Here is a 16596-nt window from a genome sequence, read left to right as displayed (position 1 = left end):
TAGGGTTTCTGTGGCGCAATTGGTTAGCGCGTTCGGCTGTTAACTGGAATGTTGGTGGTTCAATCCCACCCAGGGACGAGAATATTCTATTAATCAAGTTTTGGGGATTTTTAAGTAGAGAAGTCAACATGTCAAACTACCTATTTTAAGGAAGGGTTCAAGACTTTCTCTGAAACAATTATCTCTAAAGTGAGTTTAATTTGATTTAAGCCAATTTATTCAACATTTAGAAAATACCTGAATGTTAATGTTGTTCCTGGTGATATCTAATCAGCAGAATGCAACCTAGCAGCATTTTTAAGTGAAAGCCTTTGTTATGTTATAACCAGGTGTTATCTTATCAGTACAAAGGTAAGGAATTAAGAAAAACTTTTTGAAGTGTGAAGATTTTTCTTACAAAATCATTGTCTTATTGCATCACCAAAGTGTAAGCTGGAAAGATGATTTTGATAAATTACTTGTTAGATCACCTGATTTGCTCTTCTGGAGTCAATGTAGTTTGTTTTTCTCAATAACCATAGAAGTAATAGGGTAAATTAAAGACATTATGTGGATTTTTTGCTACAGCACTTCTGTCAAAATACGATTAAAATGAGTTAAGATGATAATGGATTTTCTACTATAAGCAAAGACCAAAAAAGTCAAAATAGCAATCCCAATTTTAGATTTGATAAATGAAAATAGCACATAGCAGAGGATGGTTTCGATCCATCGACCGCTGGGTTTTGGGCCCAGCACGCTTCCGCTGCGCCACTCTGCTGCTCATGGAAGTGCTTAGAACTCAAGAAGGGTTGATTCATCACAAGAACATGGCAATGTGTTCCTTTTAATTAACGAAAAATCCAAAAATAACTGTCCAGATTAGAGACTTTATAAACTTTGGCAAGGAAACTTTCCAGATCAATGTTTCTTAGCTGTTGTTTGTTTATGTCTCATATAGGGTTTCTGTGGCGCAATTGGTTAGCGCGTTCGGCTGTTAACTGGAATGTTGGTGGTTCAATCCTACCCAGGGACGAGAATATTCTATTAATCAAGTTTTGGGGATTTTTCGGTAGAGAAGTCAACATGTCAAACTACCTATTTTAAGGAAGGGTTCAAGACTTTCTCTGAAACAATTATCTCTAAAGTGAGTTTAATTTGATTTAAGCCAATTTATTCAACATTTAGAAAATACCTGAAGGTTAATGTTGTTCCTGGTGATATCTAATCAGCAGAATGCAACCTAGCAGCATTTTTAAGTGGAAGCCTGTGTTATGTTAAAACCAGGTGTTATCTTATCAGTACAAAGGTAAGGAATTAAGAAAAACTTTTTGAAGTGTGAAGATTTTTCTTACAAAATCATTGTCTTATTGCATCACCAAAGTGTAAACTGGAAAGATGATTTTGATAAATTACTTGTTAGAACACCTGATTTGCTCTTCTGGAGTCAATGTAGTTTGTTTTTCTCAATAACCATAGAAGTAATAGGGTAAATTAAAGACATTATATGGATTTTTTGCTACAGCACTTCTGTCAAAATATGATTTAAATGAGTTAAGATGATAATGGATTTTCTACTATAAGCAAAGACCAAAAAAGTCAAAATAGCAATCCCAATTTTAGATTTGATAAATGAAAACAGCACATAGCAGAGTCTCGATCCATCGACCTCTGGGTTATGGGCCCAGCACACTTCCGCAGCGCCACTCTGCTGCTCATGGAAGTGCTTAGAACTCAAGAAGGTTTGATTCATCTCAAGAACATGGCAATGTGTTCCTTTTAATTAACGAAAAATCCTAAAATAACTGTCCAGATTAGAGACTTTATAAACTTTGGCAAGGAAACTTTCCAGATCAATCTTTCTTAGGTGTTGTTTGTTTATGTATCACATAGGGTCTCTGTGGCGCAATTGGTTAGCGCGTTCGGCTGTTAACCGGAAGGTTGGTGGTTCAATCCCACCCAGGGACGAGAATGTTCTATTAGTCAAATTTTGGGGAAATTTAGGTAGAGAAGTCAACATGTCAAACTACCTATTTTATGGTAGGGTTCAAGACTTTCTCTGAAACAATTATCTCTAAAGTGAGTTTAATTTGAATTAAGCCAATTTATTCAACATTTAGAAAATACCTGAAGGTTAATGTTGTTTCTGGTGATATCTAATCAGCAGAATGCAACCTAGCAGCATTTTTAAGTGAAAGCCTGTGTTATGTTAAAACCAGGTCTTATCTTATCAGTACAAAGGTAAGGAATTAAGAAAAACTTTTTGAAGTTTGAAGATTTTTCTTACAAAATCATTGTCTTATTGCATCACCAAAGTGTAAGCTGGAAAGATGATTTTGATAAATTACTTGTTAGATCACCTGATTTGCTCTTCTGGAGTCAATGTAGTTTGTTTTTCTCAATTACCATAGAAGTAATAGGGTAAATTAAAGACATTATGTGGATTTTTTGCTACAGCACTTCTGTCAAAATACGATTAAAATGAGTTAAGATGATAATGGATTTTCTACTATAAGCAAAGACCAAAAAAGTCAAAATAGCAATCCCAATTTTAGATTTGATAAATGAAAATAGCACATAGCAGAGGATGGTTTCGATCCATCGACCTCTGGGTTATGGGCCCAGCACGCTTCCGCTGCGCCACTCTGCTGCTCATGGAAGTGCTTAGAACTCAAGAAGGGTTGATTCATCACAAGAACATGGCAATGTGTTCCTTTTAATTAACGAAAAATCCTAAAATAACTGTCCAGATTAGAGACTTTATAAACTTTGGCAAGGAAACTTTCCAGATCAATGTTTCTTAGCTGTTGTTTGTTTATGTCTCATATAGGGTTTCTGTGGCGCAATTGGTTAGCGCGTTCGGCTGTTAACTGGAATGTTGGTGGTTCAATCCCACCCAGGGACGAGAATATTCTATTAATCAAGTTTTGGGGATTTTTCGGTAGAGAAGTCAACATGTCAAACTACCTAATTTAAGGAAGGGTTCAAGACTTTCTCTGAAACAATTATCTCTAAAGTGAATTTAATTTGATTTAAGCCAATTTATTCAACATTTAGAAAATACCTGAAGGTTAATGTTGTTCCTGGTGATATCTAATCAGCAGAATGCAACCTAGCAGCATTTTTAAGTGGAAGCCTGTGTTATGTTAAAACCAGGTGTTATCTTATCAGTACAAAGGTAAGGAATTAAGAAAAACTTTTTGAAGTGTGAAGATTTTTCTTACAAAATCATTGTCTTATTGCATCACCAAAGTGTAAGCTGGAAAGATGATTTTGATAAATTACTTGTTAGATCACCTGATTTGCTCTTCTGGAGTCAATGTAGTTTGTTTTTCTCAATAACCATAGAAGTAATAGGGTAAATTAAAGACATTATGTGAATTTTTTGCTACAGCACTTCTGTCAAAATACGATTAAAATGAGTTAAGATGATAATGGATTCTCTACTATAAGCAAAGACCAAAAAAGTCAAAATAGCAATCCCAATTTTAGATTTGATAAATGAAAATAGCACATAGCAGAGGATGGTTTCGATCCATCGACCTCTGGGTTATGGGCCCAGCACGCTTCCGCTGCGCCACTCTGCTGCTCATGGAAGTGCTTAGAACTCAAGAAGGGTTGATTCATCACAAGAACATGGCAATGTGTTCCTTTTAATTAACGAAAAATCCTAAAATAACTGTCCAGATTAGAGACTTTATAAACTTTGGCAAGGAAACTTTCCAGATCAATGTTTCTTAGCTGTTGTTTGTTTATGTCTCATATAGGGTTTCTGTGGCACAATTGGTTAGCGCGTTCGGCTGTTAACTGGAATGTTGGTGGTTCAATCCCACCCAGGGACGAGAATATTCTATTTATCAAGTTTTGGGGATTTTTAGGTAGAGAAATCAACATGTCAAACTACCTATTTTAAGGAAGGGTTCAAGACTTTCTCTGAAACAATTATCTCTAAAGTGAGTTTAATTTGATTTAAGCCAATTTATTCAACATTTAGAAAATACCTGAAGGTTAATGTTGTTCCTGGTGATATCTAATCAGCAGAATGCAACCTAGCAGCATTTTTAAGTGGAAGCCTGTGTTATGTTAAAACCAGGTGTTATCTTATCAGTACAAAGGTAAGGAATTAAGAAAAACTTTTTGAACTGTGAAGATTTTTCTAACAAAATCATTGTCTTATTGCATCACCAAAGTGTAAACTGGAAAGATGATTTTGATAAATTACTTGTTAGATCACCTGATTTGCTCTTCTGGAGTCAATGTAGTTTGTTTTTCTCAATAACCATAGAAGTAATAGGGTAAAGTAAAGACATTAAGTGGATTTTTTGCTACAGCACTTCTGTCAAAATATGATTAAAATGAGTTAAGATGATAATGGATTTACTACTATAAGCAAAGACCAAAAAAGTCAAAATAGCAATCCCAATTTTAGATTTGATAAATGAAAATAGCACATAGCAGAAGATGGTTTCGATCCATCAACCTCTGGTTTATGGGCCCAGCACGCTTCCGCTGCGCCACTCTGCTGCTCATGGAAGTGCTTAGAACTCAAGAAGGGTTGATTCATCACAAGAACATGGCAATGTGTTCCTTTCAGTTAACGAAAAATCCTAAAATAACTGTCCAGATTAGAGACTTTATAAACTTTGGCAAGGAAACTTTCCAGATCAAAGTTTCTTAGCTGTTGTTTGTTTATGTCTCATATAGGGTTTCTGTGGCGCAATTGGTTAGCGCGTTCGGCTGTTAACTGGAATGTTGGTGGTTCAATCCCACCCAGGGACGAGAATATTCTATTAATCAAGTTTTGGGGATTTTTAAGTAGAGAAGTCAACATGTCAAACTACCTATTTTAAGGAAGGGTTCAAGACTTTCTCTGAAACAATTATCTCTAAAGTGAGTTTAATTTGATTTAAGCCAATTTATTCAACATTTAGAAAATACCTGAATGTTAATGTTGTTCCTGGTGATATCTAATCAGCAGAATGCAACCTAGCAGCATTTTTAAGTGAAAGCCTTTGTTATGTTATAACCAGGTGTTATCTTATCAGTACAAAGGTAAGGAATTAAGAAAAACTTTTTGAAGTGTGAAGATTTTTCTTACAAAATCATTGTCTTATTGCATCACCAAAGTGTAAGCTGGAAAGATGATTTTGATAAATTACTTGTTAGATCACCTGATTTGCTCTTCTGGAGTCAATGTAGTTTGTTTTTCTCAATAACCATAGAAGTAATAGGGTAAATTAAAGACATTATGTGGATTTTTTGCTACAGCACTTCTGTCAAAATACGATTAAAATGAGTTAAGATGATAATGGATTTTCTACTATAAGCAAAGACCAAAAAAGTCAAAATAGCAATCCCAATTTTAGATTTGATAAATGAAAATAGCACATAGCAGAGGATGGTTTCGATCCATCGACCGCTGGGTTTTGGGCCCAGCACGCTTCCGCTGCGCCACTCTGCTGCTCATGGAAGTGCTTAGAACTCAAGAAGGGTTGATTCATCACAAGAACATGGCAATGTGTTCCTTTTAATTAACGAAAAATCCTAAAATAACTGTCCAGATTAGAGACTTTATAAACTTTGGCAAGGAAACTTTCGAGATCAATGTTTCTTAGCTGTTGTTTGTTTATGTCTCATATAGGGTTTCTGTGGCGCAATTGGTTAGCGCGTTCGGCTGTTAACTGGAATGTTGGTGGTTCAATCCCACCCAGGGACGAGAATATTCTATTAATCAAGTTTTGGGGATTTTTAGGTAGAGAATTCAACATGTCAAACTACCTATTTTAAGGAAGGGTTCAAGACTTTCTCTGAAACAATTATCTCTAAAGTGAGTTTAATTTGATTTAAGCCAATTTATTCAACATTTAGAAAATACCTGAAGGTTAATGTTGTTCCTGGTGATATCTAATCAGCAGAATGCAACCTAGCAGCATTTTTAAGTGGAAGCCTGTGTTATGTTAAAACCAGGTGTTCTCTTATCAGTACAAAGGTAAGGAATTAAGAAAAACTTTTTGAAGTGTGAAGATTTTTCTTACAAAATCATTGTCTTATTGCATCACCAAAGTGTAAGCTGGAAAGATGATTTTGATAAATTACTTGTTAGATCACCTGATTTGCTCTTCTGGAGTCAATGTAGTTTGTTTTTCTCAATAACCATAGAAGTAATAGGGTAAATTACAGACATTATGTGGATTTTTTGCTACAGCACTTCTGTCAAAATACGATTAAAATGAGTTAAGATGATAATGGATTTTCTACTATAAGCAAAGACCAAAAAAGTCAAAATAGCAATCCCAATTTTAGATTTGATAAATGAAAATAGCACATAGCAGAGGATGGTTTCGATCCATCGACCTCTGGGTTATGGGCCCAGCACGCTTCCGCTGCGCCACTCTGCTGCTCATGGAAGTGCTTAGAACTCAAGAAGGGTTGATTCATCACAAGAACATGGCAATGTGTTCCTTTTAATTAACGAAAAATCCTAAAATAACTGTCCAGATTAGAGACTTTATAAACTTTGGCAAGGAAACTTTCCAGATCAATGTTTCTTAGCTGTTGTTTGTTTATGTCTCATATAGGGTTTCTGTGGTGCAATTGTTTAGCGCGTTCGGCTGTTAACTGGTATGTTGGTGGTTCAATCCCACCCAGGGACGAGAATATTCTATTAATCAAGTTTTGGGGATTTTTAGGTAGAGAAGTCAACATGTCAAACTCCCTATTTTAAGGAAGGGTTCAAGACTTTCTCTGAAACAATTATCTCTAAAGTGAGTTTAATTTGATTTAAGCCAATTTATTCAACATTTAGAAAATACCTGAAGGTTAATGTTGTTCCTGGTGATATCTAATCAGCAGAATGCAACCTAGCAGCATTTTTAAGTGAAAGCCTTTGTTATGTTATAACCAGGTGTTATCTTATCAGTACAAAGGTAAGGAATTAAGAAAAACTTTTTGAAGTGTGAAGATTTTTCTTACAAAATCATTGTCTTATTGCATCACCAAAGTGTAAGCTGGAAAGATGATTTTGATAAATTACTTGTTAGATCACCTGATTTGCTCTTCTGGAGTCAATGTAGTTTGTTTTTCTCAATAACCATAGAAGTAATAGGGTAAAGTAAAGACATTATGTGGATTTTTTGCTACACCACTTCTGTCAAAATACGATTAAAATGAGTTAAGATGATAATGGATTTTCTACTATAAGCAAAGACCAAAAAAGTCAAAATAGCAATCCCAATTTTAGATTTGATAAATGAAAATAGCACATAGCAAAGGATGGTTTCGATCCATCGACCTCTGGGTTATGGGCCCAGCACGCTTCCGCTGCGCCACTCTGCTGCTCATGGAAGTGCTTAGAACTCAAGAAGGGTTGATTCATCACAAGAACATGGCAATGTGTTCCTTTTAATTAACGAAAAATCCTAAAATAACTGTCCAGATTAGAGACTTTATAAACTTTGGCAAGGAAACTTTCCAGATCAATGTTTCTTAGCTGTTGTTTGTTTATGTCTCATATAGGGTTTCTGTGGCGCAATTGGTTAGCGCGTTCGGCTGTTAACTGGAATGTTGGTGGTTCAATCCCACCCAGGGACGAGAATATTCTATTAATCAAGTTTTGGGGATTTTTCGGTAGAGAAGTCAACATGTCAAACTACCTAATTTAAGGAAGGGTTCAAGACTTTCTCTGAAACAATTATCTCTAAAGTGAATTTAATTTGATTTAAGCCAATTTATTCAACATTTAGAAAATACCTGAAGGTTAATGTTGTTCCTGGTGATATCTAATCAGCAGAATGCAACCTAGCAGCATTTTTAAGTGGAAGCCTGTGTTATGTTAAAACCAGGTGTTATCTTATCAGTACAAAGGTAAGGAATTAAGAAAAACTTTTTGAAGTGTGAAGATTTTTCTTACAAAATCATTGTCTTATTGCATCACCAAAGTGTAAGCTGGAAAGATGATTTTGATAAATTACTTGTTAGATCACCTGATTTGCTCTTCTGGAGTCAATGTAGTTTGTTTTTCTCAATAACCATAGAAGTAATAGGGTAAATTAAAGACATTATGTGAATTTTTTGCTACAGCACTTCTGTCAAAATACGATTAAAATGAGTTAAGATGATAATGGATTTTCTACTATAAGCAAAGACCAAAAAAGTCAAAATAGCAATCCCAATTTTAGATTTGATAAATGAAAATAGCACATAGCAGAGGATGGTTTCGATCCATCGACCTCTGGGTTATGGGCCCAGCACGCTTCCGCTGCGCCACTCTGCTGCTCATGGAAGTGCTTAGAACTCAAGAAGGGTTGATTCATCACAAGAACATGGCAATGTGTTCCTTTTAATTAACGAAAAATCCTAAAATAACTGTCCAGATTAGAGACTTTATAAACTTTGGCAAGGAAACTTTCCAGATCAATGTTTCTTAGCTGTTGTTTGTTTATGTCTCATATAGGGTTTCTGTGGCACAATTGGTTAGCGCGTTCGGCTGTTAACTGGAATGTTGGTGGTTCAATCCCACCCAGGGACGAGAATATTCTATTTATCAAGTTTTGGGGATTTTTAGGTAGAGAAATCAACATGTCAAACTACCTATTTTAAGGAAGGGTTCAAGACTTTCTCTGAAACAATTATCTCTAAAGTGAGTTTAATTTGATTTAAGCCAATTTATTCAACATTTAGAAAATACCTGAAGGTTAATGTTGTTCCTGGTGATATCTAATCAGCAGAATGCAACCTAGCAGCATTTTTAAGTGGAAGCCTGTGTTATGTTAAAACCAGGTGTTATCTTATCAGTACAAAGGTAAGGAATTAAGAAAAACTTTTTGAACTGTGAAGATTTTTCTAACAAAATCATTGTCTTATTGCATCACCAAAGTGTAAACTGGAAAGATGATTTTGATAAATTACTTGTTAGATCACCTGATTTGCTCTTCTGGAGTCAATGTAGTTTGTTTTTCTCAATAACCATAGAAGTAATAGGGTAAAGTAAAGACATTAAGTGGATTTTTTGCTACAGCACTTCTGTCAAAATATGATTAAAATGAGTTAAGATGATAATGGATTTACTACTATAAGCAAAGACCAAAAAAGTCAAAATAGCAATCCCAATTTTAGATTTGATAAATGAAAATAGCACATAGCAGAAGATGGTTTCGATCCATCAACCTCTGGTTTATGGGCCCAGCACGCTTCCGCTGCGCCACTCTGCTGCTCATGGAAGTGCTTAGAACTCAAGAAGGGTTGATTCATCACAAGAACATGGCAATGTGTTCCTTTCAGTTAACGAAAAATCCTAAAATAACTGTCCAGATTAGAGACTTTATAAACTTTGGCAAGGAAACTTTCCAGATCAAAGTTTCTTAGCTGTTGTTTGTTTATGTCTCATATAGGGTTTCTGTGGCGCAATTGGTTAGCGCGTTCGGCTGTTAACTGGAATGTTGGTGGTTCAATCCCACCCAGGGACGAGAATATTCTATTAATCAAGTTTTGGGGATTTTTAAGTAGAGAAGTCAACATGTCAAACTACCTATTTTAAGGAAGGGTTCAAGACTTTCTCTGAAACAATTATCTCTAAAGTGAGTTTAATTTGATTTAAGCCAATTTATTCAACATTTAGAAAATACCTGAATGTTAATGTTGTTCCTGGTGATATCTAATCAGCAGAATGCAACCTAGCAGCATTTTTAAGTGAAAGCCTTTGTTATGTTATAACCAGGTGTTATCTTATCAGTACAAAGGTAAGGAATTAAGAAAAACTTTTTGAAGTGTGAAGATTTTTCTTACAAAATCATTGTCTTATTGCATCACCAAAGTGTAAGCTGGAAAGATGATTTTGATAAATTACTTGTTAGATCACCTGATTTGCTCTTCTGGAGTCAATGTAGTTTGTTTTTCTCAATAACCATAGAAGTAATAGGGTAAATTAAAGACATTATGTGGATTTTTTGCTACAGCACTTCTGTCAAAATACGATTAAAATGAGTTAAGATGATAATGGATTTTCTACTATAAGCAAAGACCAAAAAAGTCAAAATAGCAATCCCAATTTTAGATTTGATAAATGAAAATAGCACATAGCAGAGGATGGTTTCGATCCATCGACCGCTGGGTTTTGGGCCCAGCACGCTTCCGCTGCGCCACTCTGCTGCTCATGGAAGTGCTTAGAACTCAAGAAGTGTTGATTCATCACAAGAACATGGCAATGTGTTCCTTTTAATTAACGAAAAATCCTAAAATAACTGTCCAGATTAGAGACTTTATAAACTTTGGCAAGAAAACTTTCGAGATCAATGTTTCTTAGCTGTTGTTTGTTTATGTCTCATATAGGGTTTCTGTGGCGCAATTGGTTAGCGCGTTCGGCTGTTAACTGGAATGTTGGTGGTTCAATCCCACCCAGGGACGAGAATATTCTATTAATCAAGTTTTGGGGATTTTTAGGTAGAGAATTCAACATGTCAAACTACCTATTTTAAGGAAGGGTTCAAGACTTTCTCTGAAACAATTATCTCTAAAGTGAGTTTAATTTGATTTAAGCCAATTTATTCAACATTTAGAAAATACCTGAAGGTTAATGTTGTTCCTGGTGATATCTAATCAGCAGAATGCAACCTAGCAGCATTTTTAAGTGGAAGCCTGTGTTATGTTAAAACCAGGTGTTCTCTTATCAGTACAAAGGTAAGGAATTAAGAAAAACTTTTTGAAGTGTGAAGATTTTTCTTACAAAATCATTGTCTTATTGCATCACCAAAGTGTAAGCTGGAAAGATGATTTTGATAAATTACTTGTTAGATCACCTGATTTGCTCTTCTGGAGTCAATGTAGTTTGTTTTTCTCAATAACCATAGAAGTAATAGGGTAAATTACAGACATTATGTGGATTTTTTGCTACAGCACTTCTGTCAAAATACGATTAAAATGAGTTAAGATGATAATGGATTTTCTACTATAAGCAAAGACCAAAAAAGTCAAAATAGCAATCCCAATTTTAGATTTGATAAATGAAAATAGCACATAGCAGAGGATGGTTTCGATCCATCGACCTCTGGGTTATGGGCCCAGCACGCTTCCGCTGCGCCACTCTGCTGCTCATGGAAGTGCTTTGAACTCAAGAAGGGTTGATTCATCACAAGAACATGGCAATGTGTTCCTTTTAATTAACGAAAAATCCTAAAATAACTGTCCAGATTAGAGACTTTATAAACTTTGGCAAGGAAACTTTCCAGATCAATGTTTCTTAGCTGTTGTTTGTTTATGTCTCATATAGGGTTTCTGTGGTGCAATTGTTTAGCGCGTTCGGCTGTTAACTGGTATGTTGGTGGTTCAATCCCACCCAGGGACGAGAATATTCTATTAATCAAGTTTTGGGGATTTTTAGGTAGAGAAGTCAACATGTCAAACTCCCTATTTTAAGGAAGGGTTCAAGACTTTCTCTGAAACAATTATCTCTAAAGTGAGTTTAATTTGATTTAAGCCAATTTATTCAACATTTAGAAAATACCTGAAGGTTAATGTTGTTCCTGGTGATATCTAATCAGCAGAATGCAACCTAGCAGCATTTTTAAGTGAAAGCCTTTGTTATGTTATAACCAGGTGTTATCTTATCAGTACAAAGGTAAGGAATTAAGAAAAACTTTTTGAAGTGTGAAGATTTTTCTTACAAAATCATTGTCTTATTGCATCACCAAAGTGTAAGCTGGAAAGATGATTTTGATAAATTACTTGTTAGATCACCTGATTTGCTCTTCTGGAGTCAATGTAGTTTGTTTTTCTCAATAACCATAGAAGTAATAGGGTAAAGTAAAGACATTATGTGGATTTTTTGCTACACCACTTCTGTCAAAATACGATTAAAATGAGTTAAGATGATAATGGATTTTCTACTATAAGCAAAGACCAAAAAAGTCAAAATAGCAATCCCAATTTTAGATTTGATAAATGAAAATAGCACATAGCAAAGGATGGTTTCGATCCATCGACCTCTGGGTTATGGGCCCAGCACGCTTCCGCTGCACCACTCTGCTGCTCATTGAAGTGCTTAGAACTCAAGAAGGGTTGATTCATCACAAGAACATGGCAATGTGTTCCTTTTAATTAACGACAAAATCCTAAAATAACTGTCCAGTTTAGAGACTTTATAAACTTTGGCAAGGAAACTTTCCAGATCAATGTTTCTTAGCTGTTGTTTGTTTATGTCTCATATAGGGTTTCTGTGGCGCAATTGGTTAGCGCGTTCGGCTGTTAACTGGAATGTTGGTGGTTCAATCCCACCCAGGGACGAGAATATTCTATTAATCAAGTTTTGGGGATTTTTCGGTAGAGAATTTAACATGTCAAACTACCTATTTTAAGGAAGGGTTCAAGACTTTCTCTGAAACAATTATCTCTAAAGTGAGTTTAATTTGATTTAAGCCAATTTATTCAACATTTAGAAAATACCTGAAGGTTAATGTTGTTCCCGGTGATATCTAATCAGCAGAATGCAACCTAGCAGCATTTTTAAGTGGAAGCCTGTGTTATGTTAAAACCAGGTGTTATCTTATCAGTACAAAGGTAAGGAATTAAGAAAAACTTTTTGAAGTGTGAAGATTTTTCTTACAAAATCATTGTCTTATTGCATCACCAATGTGTAAGCTGGAAAGATGATTTTGATAAATTACTTGTTAGATCACCTGATTTGCTCTTCTGGAGTCAATGTAGTTTGTTTTTCTCAATAACCATAGAAGTAATAGGGTAAAGTAAAGACATTATGTGGATTTTTTGCTACAGCACTTCTGTCAAAATACGAATTAAATGAGTTAAGATGATAATGGATTTTCTACTATAAGCAAAGACCAAAAAAGTCAAAATAGCAATCCCAATTTTAGATTTGATAAATGAAAATAGCACATAGCAGAGGATGGTTTAGATCCATCGACCTCTGGGTTATGGGCCCAGCACGCTTCCGCTGCGCCACTCTGCTGCTCATGGAAATGCTTAGAACTCAAGAAGGGTTGATTCATCACAAGAACATGGCAATGTGTTCCTTTTAATTAACGAAAAATCATAAAATAACTGTCCAGATTAGAGACTTTATAAACTTTGGCAAGGAAACTTTCCAGATCAATCTTTCTTAGCTGTTGTTTGTTTATGTCTCATATAGGGTTTCTGTGGCGCAATTGGTTAGCGCGTTCGGCTGTTAACTGGAATGTTGGTGGTTCAATCCTACCCAGGGACGAGAATATTCTATTAATCAAGTTTTGGGGATTTTTCGGTAGAGAAGTCAACATGTCAAACTACCTATTTTATGGTAGGGTTCAAGACTTTCTCTGAAACAATTATCTCTAAAGTGAGTTTAATTTGATTTAAGGCAATTTATTCAACATTTAGAAAATACCTGAAGGTTAATGTTGTTCCTGGTGATATCTAATCAGCAGAATGCAACCTAGCAGCATTTTTAAGTGAAAGCCTGTGTTATGTTAAAACCAGGTCTTATCTTATCAGTACAAAGGTAAGGAATTAAGAAAAACTTTTTGAAGTTTGAAGATTTTTCTTACAAAATCATTGTCTTATTGTATCACCAAAGTGTAAGCTGGAAAGATGATTTTGATAAATTACTTGTTAGAACACCTGATTTGCTCTTCTGGAGTCAATGTAGTTTGTTTTTCTCAATAACCATAGAAGTAATAGGGTAAATTAAAGACATTATGTGGATTTTTTGCTACAGCACTTCTGTCAAAATACGATTAAAATGAGTTAAGATGATAATGGATTTTCTACTATAAGCAAAGACCAAAAAAGTCAAAATAGCAATCCCAATTTTAGATTTGATAAATGAAAATAGCACATAGCAGAGGATGGTTTCGATCCATCGACCGCTGGGTTTTGGGCCCAGCACGCTTCCGCTGCGCCACTCTGCTGCTCATGGAAGTGCTTAGAACTCAAGAAGGGTTGATTCATCACAAGAACATGGCAATGTGTTCCTTTTAATTAACGAAAAATCCTAAAATAACTGTCCAGATTAGAGACTTTATAAACTTTGGCAAGGAAACTTTCGAGATCAATGTTTCTTAGCTGTTGTTTGTTTATGTCTCATATAGGGTTTCTGTGGCGCAATTGGTTAGCGCGTTCGGCTTTTAACTGGAATACTGGTGGTTCAATCCACCCAGGGACGAGAATATTCTATTAATCAAGTTTTGGGGATTTTTAGGTAGAGAATTCAACATGTCAAACTACCTATTTTAAGGAAGGGTTCAAGACTTTCTCTGAAACAATTATCTCTAAAGTGAGTTTAATTTGATTTAAGCCAATTTATTCAACATTTAGAAAATACCTGAAGGTTAATGTTGTTCCTGGTGATATCTAATCAGCAGAATGCAACCTAGCAGCATTTTTAAGTGGAAGCCTGTGTTATGTTAAAACCAGGTGTTCTCTTATCAGTACAAAGGTAAGGAATTAAGAAAAACTTTTTGAAGTGTGAAGATTTTTCTTACAAAATCATTGTCTTATTGCATCACCAAAGTGTAAGCTGGAAAGATGATTTTGATAAATTACTTGTTAGATCACCTGATTTGCTCTTCTGGAGTCAATGTAGTTTGTTTTTCTCAATAACCATAGAAGTAATAGGGTAAATTACAGACATTATGTGGATTTTTTGCTACAGCACTTCTGTCAAAATACGATTAAAATGAGTTAAGATGATAATGGATTTTCTACTATAAGCAAAGACCAAAAAAGTCAAAATAGCAATCCCAATTTTAGATTTGATAAATGAAAATAGCACATAGCAGAGGATGGTTTCGATCCATCGACCTCTGGGTTATGGGCCCAGCACGCTTCCGCTGCGCCACTCTGCTGCTCATGGAAGTGCTTTGAACTCAAGAAGGGTTGATTCATCACAAGAACATGGCAATGTGTTCCTTTTAATTAACGAAAAATCCTAAAATAACTGTCCAGATTAGAGACTTTATAAACTTTGGCAAGGAAACTTTCCAGATCAATGTTTCTTAGCTGTTGTTTGTTTATGTCTCATATAGGGTTTCTGTGGTGCAATTGTTTAGCGCGTTCGGCTGTTAACTGGTATGTTGGTGGTTCAATCCCACCCAGGGACGAGAATATTCTATTAATCAAGTTTTGGGGATTTTTAGGTAGAGAAGTCAACATGTCAAACTCCCTATTTTAAGGAAGGGTTCAAGACTTTCTCTGAAACAATTATCTCTAAAGTGAGTTTAATTTGATTTAAGCCAATTTATTCAACATTTAGAAAATACCTGAAGGTTAATGTTGTTCCTGGTGATATCTAATCAGCAGAATGCAACCTAGCAGCATTTTTAAGTGAAAGCCTTTGTTATGTTATAACCAGGTGTTATCTTATCAGTACAAAGGTAAGGAATTAAGAAAAACTTTTTGAAGTGTGAAGATTTTTCTTACAAAATCATTGTCTTATTGCATCACCAAAGTGTAAGCTGGAAAGATGATTTTGATAAATTACTTGTTAGATCACCTGATTTGCTCTTCTGGAGTCAATGTAGTTTGTTTTTCTCAATAACCATAGAAGTAATAGGGTAAAGTAAAGACATTATGTGGATTTTTTGCTACACCACTTCTGTCAAAATACGATTAAAATGAGTTAAGATGATAATGGATTTTCTACTATAAGCAAAGACCAAAAAAGTCAAAATAGCAATCCCAATTTTAGATTTGATAAATGAAAATAGCACATAGCAAAGGATGGTTTCGATCCATCGACCTCTGGGTTATGGGCCCAGCACGCTTCCGCTGCGCCACTCTGCTGCTCATGGAAGTGCTTAGAACTCAAGAAGGGTTGATTCATCACAAGAACATGGCAATGTGTTCCTTTTAATTAACGAAAAATCCTAAAATAACTGTCCAGTTTAGAGACTTTATAAACTTTGGCAAGGAAACTTTCCAGATCAATGTTTCTTAGCTGTTGTTTGTTTATGTCTCATATAGGGTTTCTGTGGCGCAATTGGTTAGCGCGTTCGGCTGTTAACTGGAATGTTGGTGGTTCAATCCCACCCAGGGACGAGAATATTCTATTAATCAAGTTTTGGGGATTTTTCGGTAGAGAATTTAACATGTCAAACTACCTATTTTAAGGAAGGGTTCAAGACTTTCTCTGAAACAATTATCTCTAAAGTGAGTTTAATTTGATTTAAGCCAATTTATTCAACATTTAGAAAATACCTGAAGGTTAATGTTGTTCCCGGTGATATCTAATCAGCAGAATGCAACCTAGCAGCATTTTTAAGTGGAAGCCTGTGTTATGTTAAAACCAGGTGTTATCTTATCAGTACAAAGGTAAGGAATTAAGAAAAACTTTTTGAAGTGTGAAGATTTTTCTTACAAAATCATTGTCTTATTGCATCACCAATGTGTAAGCTGGAAAGATGATTTTGATAAATTACTTGTTAGATCACCTGATTTGCTCTTCTGGAGTCAATGTAGTTTGTTTTTCTCAATAACCATAGAAGTAATAGGGTAAAGTAAAGACATTATGTGGATTTTTTGCTACAGCACTTCTGTCAAAATACGAATTAAATGAGTTAAGATGATAATGGATTTTCTACTATAAGCCAAGACCAAAAAAGTCAAAATAGCAATCCCAATTTTAGATTTGAT

General features: G+C 35.1%; 1 non-coding gene across 1 annotated transcript; it reads left to right on the top strand.

The window, feature by feature from the left end:
- Positions 1–1873: 1873 nt before the first annotated feature.
- Positions 1874–1947, top strand: TRNAN-GUU (transfer RNA asparagine (anticodon GUU)). Its single transcript has one exon. It is a non-coding gene; the product is annotated as a tRNA-Asn (tRNA).
- The last annotated feature ends 14649 nt before the right edge of the window (positions 1948–16596 follow it).

This window comes from Taudactylus pleione, unplaced genomic scaffold, assembly GCF_031769625.1.
Source record: "Taudactylus pleione unplaced genomic scaffold, aTauple2 ptg000134l, whole genome shotgun sequence".
NCBI classification, from domain to species: domain Eukaryota; kingdom Metazoa; phylum Chordata; class Amphibia; order Anura; family Myobatrachidae; genus Taudactylus; species Taudactylus pleione.
Note: the sequence above shows the minus strand (reverse complement) of the source record. Positions and strands in the feature narration are given on the sequence as shown.